The sequence below is a fragment of the Amblyomma maculatum genome, chromosome 10 (genome assembly GCF_055883805.1).
Source record: "Amblyomma maculatum isolate TAMU_Amacu chromosome 10, ASM5588380v1, whole genome shotgun sequence".
NCBI lineage: Eukaryota > Metazoa > Arthropoda > Arachnida > Ixodida > Ixodidae > Amblyomma > Amblyomma maculatum.
This window is the reverse complement of record NC_139353.1, coordinates 80,699,920-80,714,848: the sequence shown is the minus strand read 5'-3', so window position 1 is coordinate 80,714,848 and position 14,929 is coordinate 80,699,920. Positions and strand designations below refer to the sequence as shown.

The following is a 14,929-nucleotide window of genomic DNA, read 5'->3' as shown; positions in this document are numbered from 1 at the left end:
CTGAAGTTGCCTTGTGGAGCAGTGCCTTGAATTTCTGTTGTCCGTGGGACGGATTGCTGTAGACGTTCACCAGGAAAGTGCTCTCCTTCCTCTTCTTGCCCGTGATTACTTCCACCGTGCAGTGTTCGATGGCGCTTCTTCCGATCATTTCGTGTTCCACGGACATGTATACGTGCACCGCCCGAGCCGAAATTGCCGCTGCCGTTCTTTGTTAAAGAAATACGAGTGAAAAATAAAAAAAAAATCTGTGCTAGCGCATACATGTGTTGCTCGATTTCTTTGCCTCAATCTATCGAAAAGGGCAAACAGCTTATTTGCTGCGCTCAAATTTCGCATTAGGAAGTAACGTAATCGTCGGTAGTTTATTTGCATTCTGTTTTTTTTTTATCCCAGTTTTAAAAGTTGTATTATCACTAGTAAACTAAAAAGAAACTGAAGTTCAAGGAAGATTTTTCACTAAAATATAATGTCTATCAGCCTGACTCACCTTTCGCTTGTGTCTTTAACTCAAGAGCTTTACTGCGCACTTGGCGATAGGCATTATTCCTCGTGAAAAAGAGAGGCAGTGAGAAGAGGCACAGCACCTGTCTTCTGAAGATATCAGGAATGCTTACGAAAAAACAACACGCTGCCACTCGTTACTCAGCACAGTGATCGACTGAATTCACAGCAATTTTATTTGGGTCTTTGTGGAGTATCCCACCATGTCCTTGCAACTTGTACACACACGGTATTGGCATCTGTAAGAAGATAAAATATGGCACGAAATCGCATCTTCACTTAGAACTCCGACATTCTAGAGAAAATGGGGTTGCATAATGAGTGGAAAGAGCTAGCTGCGGCGGTCAGGCTGTCCCAGAGAGAGCGACTCGCAGGAACGGTGGCGGATAGGCAAATCCTCGACTGGGTAAACCTACTAGCGCTAGGGAAGGCGAAAGTATCAGAGAAAGCATAGATCGAGAAATCAGAAAGCATCTATACGTCTCGCTCATGCCGAAGAACATGCACCCCGTACACGACGAGGGGAGGAGGAAAAGCAGAGCTAAGCACCTCGCTAACAAATTGGACAAGCTCCCGCAGGGATCGGTCGCCTACACCGATGCAGCGATCGGGAAAGAAGGCGACGTAAGCTCGGTCGCTCTATTAGACACCGGGATCGCCATAGGAATCGAAAGAAACCAAGATCTACCGCCGGTAGAGGCGGAGGTGATTGCAATAGCCATCGCCATTGCACGATCAGGCGTGAAACATGTCATCAGCGATAGCAAAGCGGTGGCTAGGAATTTTAGCAAGGGTAGAGTCAGCAATCGTGCTGCAAAAATTCTGAACGAGTCGTCTCTCACCGAAAGTATAGTGCCTACCGAAAGCGTCACCATAATCTGGACCCCAGCACACGCCGGTCTCGCCGGCAACGAGACTGCCCACATGCTCGCCCGCTCTTCGCTACCTCGAGGTGCTGCGGACGCCTCTACAATAACATCTAAAAGCAAAGAATGTATTGGTACGTTTAGGGATGTAACCGACAACCTGAAGAAAGACCGGAGGATATATCCGCCCCCGGATAGATCCCTGAGTAAAAAGGAATCATACGACTGGAGAAGTCTCCAAGCTCGAAATTTTTTTTCGCCCCTGTGTAGGAGTTGGACGGGTGCCAGAGGGTGGAAGAGGGACGGTGCAGAAACAGAAATTTGTAAATTTTGCGGCCACGTGGCAACATTAGATCACATAATATGGAGATGCGTTTGTGCCCCAGGGTGCAAAGCGATTAAAACTATCGATAAATGGGAGACCACGCTAAGAAGCTCCGACGGAAAAACTCAGCGATTCGCTGTCCGCCTGGCAGCCGAGGCTGAAGACCTCTTCTTCTAGACGGAGCTGGATGTCCTCCGGCCGCGGTGCGACAGACTGCCTCCCCGGACGCCTGCGTACGGACCCGGAGGTGGGTGCCGCACCATATTCGGCGGAAATAAATGTTCTTCCTCCTCCTCGTCGTCATGCAGGACCGGTACACCTCTTCATGCTGAACTCCTCGTGATTTGGGGAGCATTGTCAGGAGTGCCTTGCACCGGAACTGGTTCAGTACGTATTCTTACTGATTCCTATGAAGCTTACAAGGAAATCGCTACTCCGGGTTCACAAGGTGCAACAGCTACGGCCATATAGCGCCTCCTTAAACGCCACGAACTCGCGACCAGAACTGTCACTATTCACTGGACCCCAGGTCACTCGGACGAATCAGGGGACAACGAGGCGGCACACGCCGAGGCTGCCTTGGCAGGTGGGATGTCCACATTTACTTCCCCACCCCTCTTGATTAATCCTTATTCGGCTTTGGGCGGGCAACTCATCCCTTCTCTTGCCCTTATGCACTATACTCGGACCAGTCTTCGTAGCCTCAGTCAACATCGCATGCAGGTGGCCATACCAGACCAACATTTTACAAGAAAAACCCACCTCACCCGAAGTCAAGAAATCTTTTTGAATAAGCTCATTGCTATGCGGCTTACACGCCACGTAGTGTGGCCCGCTGGCGTCAGTATACAGAGAAAATGATTACGTGCCCCCACTGTACTACTCGCGGTGGCATATCTCATCTATTCTGGGATTGCCCTGCTTTTTCTACTCGACGCTCCGAGATCAAACCCTACCGCCTGAACTACCGTTCCCTTCTAGAAACTGATGCTAACACACAGATGATATTTGCAAAGTATGGCTCGCTTAGTGGCCTGGTTAGAGCAATGTGATTCAAGTGACGACCTAAACATTGAAGATTTTGTCTATGCCCCTTTATCCCCATCCATGGCCATGAGCCTTCCCATTCAATAAAGGACATTCAATCAATCATCATGCAACACTTTGCATTGCGCCTCAACACGTTGCTCAGAAAGCATAATGAAAAGAAATATGCCGGACACTTAAGCACCGCCTTTAGGTGTATGACACGGTAGCGTACAAGCACATATATAATGCCCAGCTTTATTTAAGCCGTAAAAATGTGCCGGCGTGGTAAGGAGCAATGTGAATGCAATGCTCCTGATAAGGTTATTTCGAAATCACTCTCCGATATGAAATAAGAGGCCTGTGTTGCCAGTTCTATCTCTACACGCAATGTCAAGCAACTCAATGCCATATTAGTGCTCGGCCATCCCAGTTGCGAGCAAATGTATGTCAGTGCCATGCTTGAGATTTTTCGCTAACAACGGCAACGCCGGCGGCGGCCACCGCTTCTGTAAACCAGACATCTAACTTTATAATGCGGAAGTATTACTTCGCTATGTTCGCAGATTTCTGTCAGCAGAGCGTGTCCGCAGGCCGTGTCCGCAGAACGTGTCCGCAAAATCGTGTCCGCAGCAGTTGTGAGTAATTGAGGAGTGGTAGAGGTTAATGAGTCGTGTCAATCGATAGAGGGTGACGTAATGTTGCTGCCGGGAAAATAAGTAGGTCAAAGGGTAATTAGGTAAATAATTAGAATAACTGGTTCTCAGGAAAAGGAAGGCGCAGTATCTGCCAGGCCTTATGTGGACACCGCGGTGTGTTCACCTAAACCGCGCCGTAAGGGAAGGGAGGGAGGTGGGAGTGAAAGCGGTAAGAGAAAAAGGGGGACGCAGTGAATATGCCGTCAAGAATGTGACGTCACACAACCGGAAGTAGAGCGGAAAAAATCATAGGAAGGGGTTGGCGAACAATTTGAAAGTACCAAAGACTAAAAAAGGCAAGCAAGAAATAAATGAAGCATTTAGAAGCAACCAGAAGCAACCATCTGCAGCATTCGTGCTTTCGCATTACTTCCAATGCAGATTCTGCAGTGCTCTTAAATTAGTTCAGTCAAATTCTGAATGACACATGTGATCCGCCTTTGGAGCTTGGCGTGACACAATCAATGGCCGCGGAACACGGCCACGCTTGCAAATTGTAGTTCGTCAACAAGCACTCTTCTATACCGCTATATCACAAACTCCTAGCATGGCCTCTGCTGACATGCACTCAGAGGCATACTATTGTAAGCTACACTGCATGCAGGATTCCCCAATGTATATATTGCCACCTGACGGTTCGAGGTAGCGCTTGAATGACGAAGAAGTTGGAGATTCTCGCGCGCTTCGGCTAGCTAGGACTGTGGACTCTTGAGCTCGTGTCTTCGTGTTACCGTTTCCCGGGAACCTCTGTCTTGACTGTTTGTATCTGCCCCTGTTGCCGATACCCATATCGTGACAGTTTTGGTGGAGCCGCTGGGTAATTGTCCTCTCAATGTCGCACACCCCTCTGCGAACCAACGACACCGAGCTTTTGCCTGTGGACACGCCAGTTCATCGCGTCAGCCGGAGGAACCTGGGCCTTCCTCCCGAACACGGGCCCTTGGAGTCCACTTCAACAACGAGCCTCCGGCCAGCCACGCAAAGCACTACGTCGGTCATGCAAGGTACTCCTGTTTACTTTCAAAACCCCCGAGTGCCGAAATCGTTCCATGGCACTGCGCATGAAGACGTTGAGGATTGGCTAACTCAGTTCGAACGAGTCGCATCCTTTAATCAGTGGGACGACAACTTAAAGCTACGGAACGCCATTTTCTGCCTGGAAGACCATGCTTTGACATGGTATGACAACCGAGAAGGCACAAAACACCATGGCCTCAGTTCCGCCGTCTTATTGTAGAGGCGTATGTGAGCCTGGATAGGCGCAAACGAGCAGAACGTGCTCTACAATCTCGGAAACAGATGCCAAACGAGTCCGTCATGATGTATGTTGAGGACATGACGAAACTATTTCGACGTGCGGATCCCAACATGTCTGAAGAAAGAAAGCTGCGCCACCTGATGCATGGGGTTAAAGAACAGCTTTTTGCTGGTCTTGTACGTAGCCCACCAACTACAGTTACTTCATATTTAACAGAGGCGGTCACCATGAAAAAAATCCTACACCAGCGCCTCTCGGCGGTCTACGACAGCCCAATCCTCGCTACGACTGCTGCCGAGCCTCTTACAGCTGCTGTAAGCAATACTGAAAACCTCCGAGATCTTAATCGCGCAATTGTACGCGAGGAACTGCAGATGATTTGTGGCACGTTCCAAACCAGGGGTGATTCTCTCGCACATATGATCCGCGAAGAGATTCAGCAAGTCACGACGCCATCTCTGCATGTTGCTGAAGCTCAAAGTACCCCTGTTCCTGAATATTCTCGTCCGACTTACGCTGACATTCTCCGATGCGCAGTTCCCGTCCAAGCTCCGTTGTCTACGTTACCACCAACCCAGTGCATGCCCGTCCAGCAGCCAACTCAATACATTCCTGCACAGCAGCCAGCGCGGTACGTGCGGCCACCGCGGTCAAACATTCGACGAACGGACGTCTGGCGGGCCCCTCGGAGCCGCCGCCTTTGCTATCACTGTGGGAAACCTGGTCACATTTTCCCGTACGTGGTGCCCTTATCGGGAACTCGGACCGGGGGGTTTTTACACCAATGCACCTAGACGCACGTTTGGACAACTACCTCGTGACATTGGAGACAACCTCGCACAAGAGAGCCTCCGGATGGCGCGCCGACAATCCAGGTCTCCATCCCCACGTCGGCAAACCCCTTCAACAACTGGTGACTTTGCGCGAGCACCGCCTGGTCGTCGCCAAGCCCCCACCGGGAAAACTGGGTAGAGCGACCTCCGGGGGCGGGGCCGCTAATTGTCAGCACAAAGAAGTCCCCCCAATGAGAACAGATATGGATTTTGGAGCAGAAACGACAGCACTTGGTTCACGAGACCGGCTATCGCTGGACATCCCTGTGTGCATCGATGGTCATAATGTCAGCGCTTTAGTGGATACCGGAGCAGACGTTTCGATTTTGAGCGGGAAACTGGCAGCTGGGGGCATGTAATTACTCCTATTGGAATGTGCCCGGCGAGAATCCAGATTCGTACGTCAACGTTCGTTGTCAGCTGCGTCGTTCTCCGGGAATGTTCACGTGATTTGATTCAGAGTGTGGATTTCCTGCGAAAATATGGCGCCATCATCAATCTCCGACAGCGAACGGTCTCGTTCTCAACGGAGAAAGCGGCTGACAGCCCCACCGATGGCCAACGTACGTGCGCCCTACGGGTTTCAGCCGAGTGTGTTTCAGTGCCTCCCCGCTCCAGCGTGTTTGTGAGTGTTGTGTGCGACGCGCTTCGTGACGGGCCGATAATAGCTGAAGGCAACCGTTCGCCTTTATTTTCTCATGGCATCTGTGCAGCTCGAAGCTTAATTATTCTCAGCAATGGTCACTCTGAGCTCCTCGTCACGAACTTCACGAATGAATCTCGCCACCTCTATCGCTCTACTGCTATCGCTTTCGGCGAACTGTTAAAGGAAGTTTCTGAATGTTTTGCATCTGACATTATTGATACTCCCAGTGTTCTAGACCACATCGATGTTAGCAGTGACCTTTCTTTCAGTCAACAACGCGCCCTGCGTGCCTTACTGCTGGAGTACGCCCCGTGCTTTGCCTCATCATCGAAAGTCCGGCAAACTTCTATCCCCAAGTATCGCATCTTAACGTCTGACGATGCCCGAGGTATTCGACAACAGCCTTACCGTGTTTCGGCCAAAGAACGGGAGGCAATTCGGACACAAGCCCAGGAAATGCTTAATGATGATGTTCCGATGCAGTCCGACGTTTCTTGGGCCTGTGCGCGTACTATCGCCGTTTCATTGCCGATTTTTCCAAGATTGCAGAACCTTTGACGCGCCTGACACGGGATGACGTCCCGTATTGCCTGGTCTTCCGAGCAGCAGGAGGCATCCATCGAGCTGCGCCAACGGCTGTACAACCCTCCCGTTCTTGGACACTATGATGAGGACGCTCCCACCGAAATTCACACCGACACCAGCAATGTCGGTCTGGGTGCTGTTCTGGTCCAGCACCAGCAAGGCGAGGAAAAAGTGATTGCTTATGCTAGCCGCACCCTTTCTCGGGCAGAATCAAACTATTCAAATTCTGAAAAGGAGTGTCTCGCCGTCGTTTGGGCCACAATGAAATTCCGACCTTACCTCTACGGCCGTAAATTTAAAGTTGCGACAGACCATCATGCTTTGTGTTGGCTAGCTAGTCTTCGAGATCCATCAGGACGTCTTGCACGGTGGAGCCTTCGTATGCAGGAGTTTGATTACTCTATCGTTTATAAATCCGGACGTCAACATGAAGATGCTGACACACTGTCTCGATCCCCCGTGGAGTTGGCCCATGACAGTACGGTTGAAGACGCCCATTTTCTTGGCATTATCAGTTCCTCTGATTTAAAGGCCCGGCAACGGGCTGACCCAGACCTCAAAACTGTGATCGATCATCTGGAGGGTTTCGATTCTACAGTATCTCGACTGTTTGGTAAGAACTTGTCATCCTTCTGTACGCGCGACGGAATCCTCTGCAAGAAAAGCGCAGGCAACAGTGACCGATCCTATCTTCTAGTCATCCCTGAAAATCTCCGCGATGAAATCCTTCATGCTTGCCATAATGAACCCACCGCTGGACACTTGGGCTTTGCACGCACTCTTACCAGAGTGCGCCAGGCATACTACTGGCCCAAACTTACCGCCACCGTTCATCGATATATTAGAGGTTGCCGCGAGTGCCAGCGACGCAAGACACCGCCATTGAAGCCAGCGGGTTTCCTGCAGCCTATTCCCCCACCGCTAGTACCATTCGACCAAATTGGTATGGACTTTCTTGGCCCTTTTCCTCTATCGTCAGCTGGCAATAAGTGGATTATCGTGGCTACAGATTATCTGACACGTTACGCGGAAACTATGGCGGTGCCACGTGCAACCTCCTCCAAAGTGGCACAATTTTTCATGACGCAGATTGTCCTCCGCCATGGTGCCCCTTCATACGTCATCACTGATCGTGGCAAAACATTTACAGCGCGTTTTCCTCAAGAAGTTTTCCAACTAAGCCAGACACATCACCGAAAAAAAATTGCTTACCATCCTCAGTCTAATGGCCTTACTGAGCGACTAAACAAAACAATAGCGGACATGCTCGCCATGTATGTCGATGTCCGGCATAAAACATGGGACGAGATATTTCCTTATGTCACATTTGCATATAACACGGCCGTCCAAGAAACAACTCGATTCACTCCGTTTCGCCTAGTATACGGACGCGATGTACAGACCATGCTCGACGCTATGCTGCCATGTGAGGCTGACGACCAGCTGCTTACCGCTGACGCAGAAGAATTCACCAACTACGCTGAGGAACCTCGCCAACTCGCCCGTAATCACATTACAAAACAGCAAGCAACAGATGCACGCCGATATAACGACCCCCATCGCTATGTCGTGTTCCAGCCTGGTGACAAAGTCTGGGTGTGGACACCTGTCCGGCGCCCAGGCCTGTCAGAAAAACTTCTCAATCGTTACTTCGGACCTTACAGAGTGTTGCGTCGCCTTTCAGAAGTCTGACCTGGTGCATGTGCTTCGCATGAAGCCGTATTTTACCCGCTGAAATTGTTTTTTGCCATCCGGATCAGTTTTTTTTTTTCTGTGAGCTTGCGGTATTTTTTTGAGGGAGAGGAATAATGCCACCTGACGGTTCGAGGTAGCGCTTGAACGACGAAGTTGGAGAGTCTCGCGCGCTTCGGCTAGCTAGGACTGTGGACTCTTGAGCTTGTGTCTTCGTGTTACCGATTCCCGGGAACCTCTGTCTTGACTGTGTGTATCTGCCCCTGTTGCCGATACCCATAAATCCCTGTCTTCGCGACAATATAAAGCGCAATTTTTACCTATCTGCGCGAAAGCGCCTACCTGCATGGAAGAATGTCTCACTCGGAATCAAACGGTTCGATCTCAAAACATTTATCCCAGTTAGGAGCGACTGCCATCTCCACCATGTAATGTGCCCACGTGATAGAGGCATGTTCATGCTAAAATCTTCGATATGCGGATAACAAAGTCGCAAGATTTGCTAAAGGTCCGCTTCCAGCAAATAGCTCTAAAAACGCGATAGTTCTTAAGACGCCTTTATTTAGAGTTGTACCATTAAATAATATTATATACTAAGTGTAATAACGAAATATTAAAAAAATATATACTGTCCCAGCATAGAAAAAACAACTGTGGCCAGTTATATGTATCCTGTCAAACAATGATGCATTTTTAATTTGTGAATGTTAATTTGTGAATGTGAATGTTAACAGCTTAATTACCTAATTTCGTTTCCTATTAAGTGACAGATTGTCAACGGAAATCTTCTAGGCCGTCTAGAAAACTCACTACCACAGCTGCTTTCATTAAGCTAGCGTTTACGTAAAATATCTTGCCGTAAACTATAACTCATGCAACGCACACATAGATATTACATGTATTTCTCTCTACTTAGCGCTAAACAGACTGGGACATAGCGAGACACACGGGACGGGAGCAAACTTACAACTGAACTTTTATTGCATGAAAAAAGGCAAGGAACTTTTATTGCATGAAAAAGAATAAAGTGCTTATATTGCCTTCTTTCATGCAACAAAAGTTCAGTTGTAAGTTAACGCCCGTCCCGTGTTTCTCGCAGTGTCCCTGTCTGTTAAGCGCAATGTGGAAAGAAAACTGTCACCAACTCGCCCAAGTTTCCATCCAGGCAAAATTTACATGAAGGCAGCGTTAACTCAAATGTCTCGAAACAAGCATCAGATACCAAAGTCGGGTGTCTGTGCAGCACATGCAGTGCTGCAGCACTTCTACCCGCATTATCGCAAAAGCCCGATGTACAGAAGCCGATTTGACCTTTAACCTTTTCAAGGGTTTCAGGTGTCCACCGAAGCAAGTTCGTAAAGCGCTAGGCTGGGGTTCCAAGAAATGTAGGTTCGATTCCCGGTGCAGACAAGATTTATTTTATTTCTTTTTATTTCTCACCTTCGAAGCTGTGACACCTTCTGCGGACAGCCTCCGCAGACAGCTTCTGCTGACGACGATGAAGCAGTAAAGGCTTTCGACTTAATATGCTATCACATATAATCATTCATATAGCAAAATAGTCAGGTGCTAGCCCTATAACAAAATGTTCCAGCGTTTTAATGTATTGTAATGCTTGACCATTCTCTCTGCCTGTGTGCCTACTTCGATTTCATATGAGTTGCTTCGCGAATCGTAATGCACTCTTGTCCTATTTTACTAGAGACCTGTGTGAGGTCATGTTGCGACGTTTAAAATGACAAAGATACCCAGAAGCTATACTAGCGGAAGCAAGCTTACTTTATATTCTGCAAAAACTCGTGGTCTTCTGACGGTGGACCAAATGAGCAGAGATGTGAGGGTGTGGAGGGTGAAGCGAAGTTTTCCAGAGACAGTTCATGCGCACGATTCGACAAACCTATTATGTCTAATCCATCCACGCTTTCGGACTACATCCGAGTCCTGTTGTAGCCCCCATGATATTGAGGACTCTTGAATGTATAGTCAGTTTTATACAGATAAACTGGCTTCCAACTGCGTCGCTATAGGGTCACCCGCACCCTTTGCAGAGGGGCGGCGCAGACCCCCCCCCCCCCCCCCCCATTCCTACCGCGTTTAAGCAGTTTAAGCACCGAATCTCAACTTCCTTTCTACCTCCTCTGTCCTCATAGTTCGCATTGAAGTCAAGTTCGCTCTGCATCCTATCACGCAGTGTGAGTGAAGTGGCATTTTTTTTAATACTTTAGCGCAACGTTCGTTCCTGACGGCTGATAATTAGGGTAAACATCACGTCAAAAGCAGAAGCATATTGGGAGTTCAAAGAAAAACAATTTTTCAGTTCACTCTGTAACCGAACCCTTTGCTCAAAACTTAGATTGCCACGGCTTGTCCTTTTTACCCACAGGATGCAAACAATTCCTGATCGTCATTCAACTCCAGATTGCATTGTTTTAGATTTCGCTAAGGCGTTTGATAAGGTTTTCCACCGGCTTCTGCTACTAAAACTGCGAAAATAGGACTTGATACTAATGTACTGAAATGGCTTGAATGCTTTCTAACAGAACGTCAGCAGTTCGTTGCAGCTAATGGCACTGACGCAAGCTTACACCCCGTCCTTTCGGTGTTCCGCAAGGTACCGTGCTTGGGCCCTTACCCTTCTTAATATTCATTAAGGACCTGCCTGGTTCCTTCAACTCATCAGTTCATCGTTTTGCCTACGATTGTGTCTTTTTCCGCGAAATAATAACTGTGTTCACGTAAGAGCAATACAAAGTGATATTAACAATATCTCCTCTTGGTGCAATACATGAAAAATGACTCTTACTATAACAAATGTCAATTCTTACGAGTGTCAAGGTCGGCTGACAACTTACTTGCATATCATCTTAACAGCACTGCTCTCGAATCAGTAACGTCATACAAGTTCCTAGGCATTCACATCACATCTAACCTTAGCTGGAAATCTCACGTCGTATTTATTGTCAAGAAAATTACCCGCCTGATAGGCAACCTAAAACGGAACTTTCACTTAGCCCTTGCTAACACTAAGCTTATCTGCTACAAAACCATTCTTCGTTCGCAACTGGAATACGCATCGCCAATATGGGATCCATGCACTAATGAGCTTACCAACCAGCTAGAAATGACTCGGAACAATGCAGCTCGCTTCATCTTCTCTATCACCGGACTGCCAGCGCATCCACGATGAAATCTAGTCTTGACCTGTTAACTCTCGGAACTCGTAGAAAGCTCGCACGTATATGCCTCTTTCATAAGATATTTTGTCATAATGACCTACGCAATAAACTGCTCCTTCCGCCTTCTTATATATCATCTCGCATAGATCACTGCGGGCCCATCTTTATGTGTTTCCTCTTCCTACCCTCAAGTAATTTAGATGTCTGAAGTACTGCATCAACTAGGCCGACAACACATCTTACTGAAGCACCACATTCACAAAGTTGGTATAACTGCATGCAATAGTAGAAGTCTTCTTGACTCATTTATACCCCGCACATCGAAAGAATGGAATCGCCTTCCCGCTCTTATTGTAACCATCACTTATTTTTCATTATTCCAGCCTGCAGTGCGCAACGTTGACCATGCGAAGTTTCGTTAGTACTGTATAACGTTTGCTTTAATTTGTCTGTGTTCACCTCGGACTACCGTGTATTTAAACATTTAAGCAAAAATAGTGTTTACATATCGTTTAATGATAGCTTGTAATGCATTTTTTGAGTCCGAAGTAATACTAGTGGAATAATACGCAATTCGTAAATATGCTGACCTCTTTCATTACGTATATATTGCTTATATGCTTTTTTATGGTATGCATATTTTGTATTCTTGTAGGTCACCCACTCACCTCTGTATTGTTCCTACCCTGAGGGTAACAATCAATAAATATAATAAATAAAAGTCCTAAGCAGAATGTTTCACATGCCACATGAGTAGGCGAAAGCCTTTACTTAGGATTCACTATAATTAACTTTTCGTCTCCCCGTTCTTCTAAAAGGTGCAAGTTGACCTCCTCATCCACATTGCAATGTTAACAACCTGCATTGATGCCATTAAATAAGAAAATATTAAGCGCGAACCGTCTTTTTGAAGCTGGGAGAGGGTGGACGTCACTAGGTTCATTTGTAATGAATTTGCTAGCTCATTTTAACAATGACTTCGCTTTTTCAGGGAAAAAGGTGAGAACCGCCTTATATACTGCGTGAGCACTCTTCAGTAAATTGACTCAGTTCCGTTCAGTTCAGTCGTTCAGTCGTGTCCGACTCTTCGTGACCCTATGGACCATGTCACGCCACGCTTTCCGGTCCTCAGTATCTTCCTAACATCACATAACTTCATCTGCAGTGCCTCGAGGATGCCATCTAACCATCGCGTTCGCTGCCTACCCCTTCTCCGGCGACCCTCAACCTTTCCCAACATCAAATCTTTCTCCAGCGACTCCTCTCTTCTCATCAGATGACCAAAGTAGCTGAGCTTTAACTTTAGAATTTGACCCTCCAATGAGCAGTCAGGGTTTATGGTCGACAATATTCACTGATTTGATCTTCTGGCAGTCCAAGGAAATCTCAAGAGTCTTCGCGAGCACCACAATTCAAACGCGTCAATTTTTCGGCGGTCAGCCTTTTTCACAGTCCAACTCTCGCATCCATACATCACAACTGGAAAGACCATAGCACGAGTTATACGGATCTTGGTTGGCAGACTAATGTCTCTGCTCTTTACTAGGCGGTCAAGGCTAACCATTGCTCTCTTCCCCAGAAGCAGGCGTCTCCTAGTTTCATGGCTACAGTCTCCTTCCGAGGTAATCTTGGAGCCCAAGAAGAGAAAATCTGTCACAGCTTCCACTTCTTGTCCCTTGATGCTCCAGGACTTGATAGGGCAAGACGCCGTGATCTTTGTCTTTTTATTGTTCAGTTTAAGACCAAACTTCTCACTCTCTTCTTTACGCGCATCAGAAGTCTCTTGAGTTCCGCTTCACTTTCTGCCATTGAAGTGGTATCATCCGCATATCTCAGGTTGTTGATTATTTTCCAGCAATCTTCACTCCAGCTGAAGACTCGTCCAGACCGGCCTTCCTCATGATGCACTCTGCATATAGGTTAAATAGGCAGGGCAACAGTATACAGACTTGCCTCACTTCTTTCTCAATCGGAAACCAATCAGTAAGACCATGCCCAGTTCTTACTGTGGCCTCTTGCCCTTCATACAGGTTCCTGAGGAAACAGATGAGGTGAATTGGAACTCCCATCTCTTGGAGAGCTTGCCACATTCTGCTGTGATCTACGCAGTCAAACGCTTTTGCATAATCAATAAAGCAGAAGTAGATGGGTTTCGGGAACTCTTGCTTTTTCCATAATCCAGCGAAGGTTGGCAACTTGGTCTCTAGTTCCTCTGCCCTTGCGAAACCCAGCTTGCACGTCCGGAAGCTCCCGATCCACATACTGCTGCAGCCTACCTTGGAGGATTTTCAACATCACCTTGCTAGCATGCGAAATAAGCGCGATCGTGCGGTAGTTGGAACAATCTTTGGCACTGACTTTCTTTGGAATGGGGATGTAAACTGACCTCCTCCAATCCTGTGGCCACTGCAGGATTGTCCAATTCTTCTGACATAATGTATGCAGAATGTTAACAGCGTCATGGTTTAGGTTTTGAAGCAACTCAGCTGGAATGCTATCAATTCCGCCAGCTTTGTTCTTAGCAAGGCTGGCTAAGGCCCATTCAACTTCACTCTTGAGGATGCCCGGCTCGAGATCAGTTATCACAACCGTCTTATGTTGGGTTTGCACATTCGGGTCCTTCTTGTACAGCTATTCTGTGTATTCCTGCCACCTCTTCTTTATCTCTGCGGCTTCAGTGAGGTCCTTGCCTGGTTTGTCCTTTATCACGCCCAGCTTAGCACAGAAGCTTCCTTTGATATCTTTGATTGTCTTATACAGAGCTCTTGTGTTCCTTAATTGGCTGTTGTCCTCATCTGCTTGGCACTGTATGTTCAGGAAGGTATCATTATCTCTCCTTGCTATTTTCTGCAAATCCGCATTGAGAACCTTGTATCATTTCTCTGTCCCCCATAATTTTGCCATCCTCCTTTCCTCAGCTATTTGCAAAGCCTCTTCAGATAACCAGTTTGCTTTCTGCATTTCTTTTGCTTTGAAACTACCTTAGAAGCAACTTCTTGTATTATATCACGTACATCAGTCCACATCTCTTCAGGCTCTTTGTCTTCTAGATCTAATTCTTGAAATTGATTCCTCACTTCCACAGCATATTCTAATGGAACTTGATCCAGATTATACCTGAAAGGCCTTCTAGTTTTCTGCGTTTTCCTCAATCGAAGCTTAATCTTGGCAATAAGAAGCTGATGATCGGTGCCACAATCGGCCCCAGGCCTTGTTTTTACTGCTTGTATAGCACTTCTCTATCTCTGCCGGAAAAGAATATAATCGATCTGATTCCTGTAGAGATCGTCCGGTGAAGTCCATGTGTACAGGCGCCTCTTGTG

At 47.4% G+C, this 14,929-nt stretch overlaps 1 long non-coding RNA gene across 1 annotated transcript in view; it reads right to left on the bottom strand.

Annotated features, from left to right (window-relative positions):
- Nucleotides 1-659: 659 nt before the first annotated feature.
- Nucleotides 660-14,929, bottom strand: part of LOC146176854 (uncharacterized) — a 34,790-nt gene continuing 20,520 nt past the window's right edge. The window contains exon 4 of the long non-coding RNA XR_014701225.1: nucleotides 660-740. This is a non-coding gene — a long non-coding RNA (uncharacterized LOC146176854). The remainder of the gene's footprint in view (nucleotides 741-14,929) is intronic.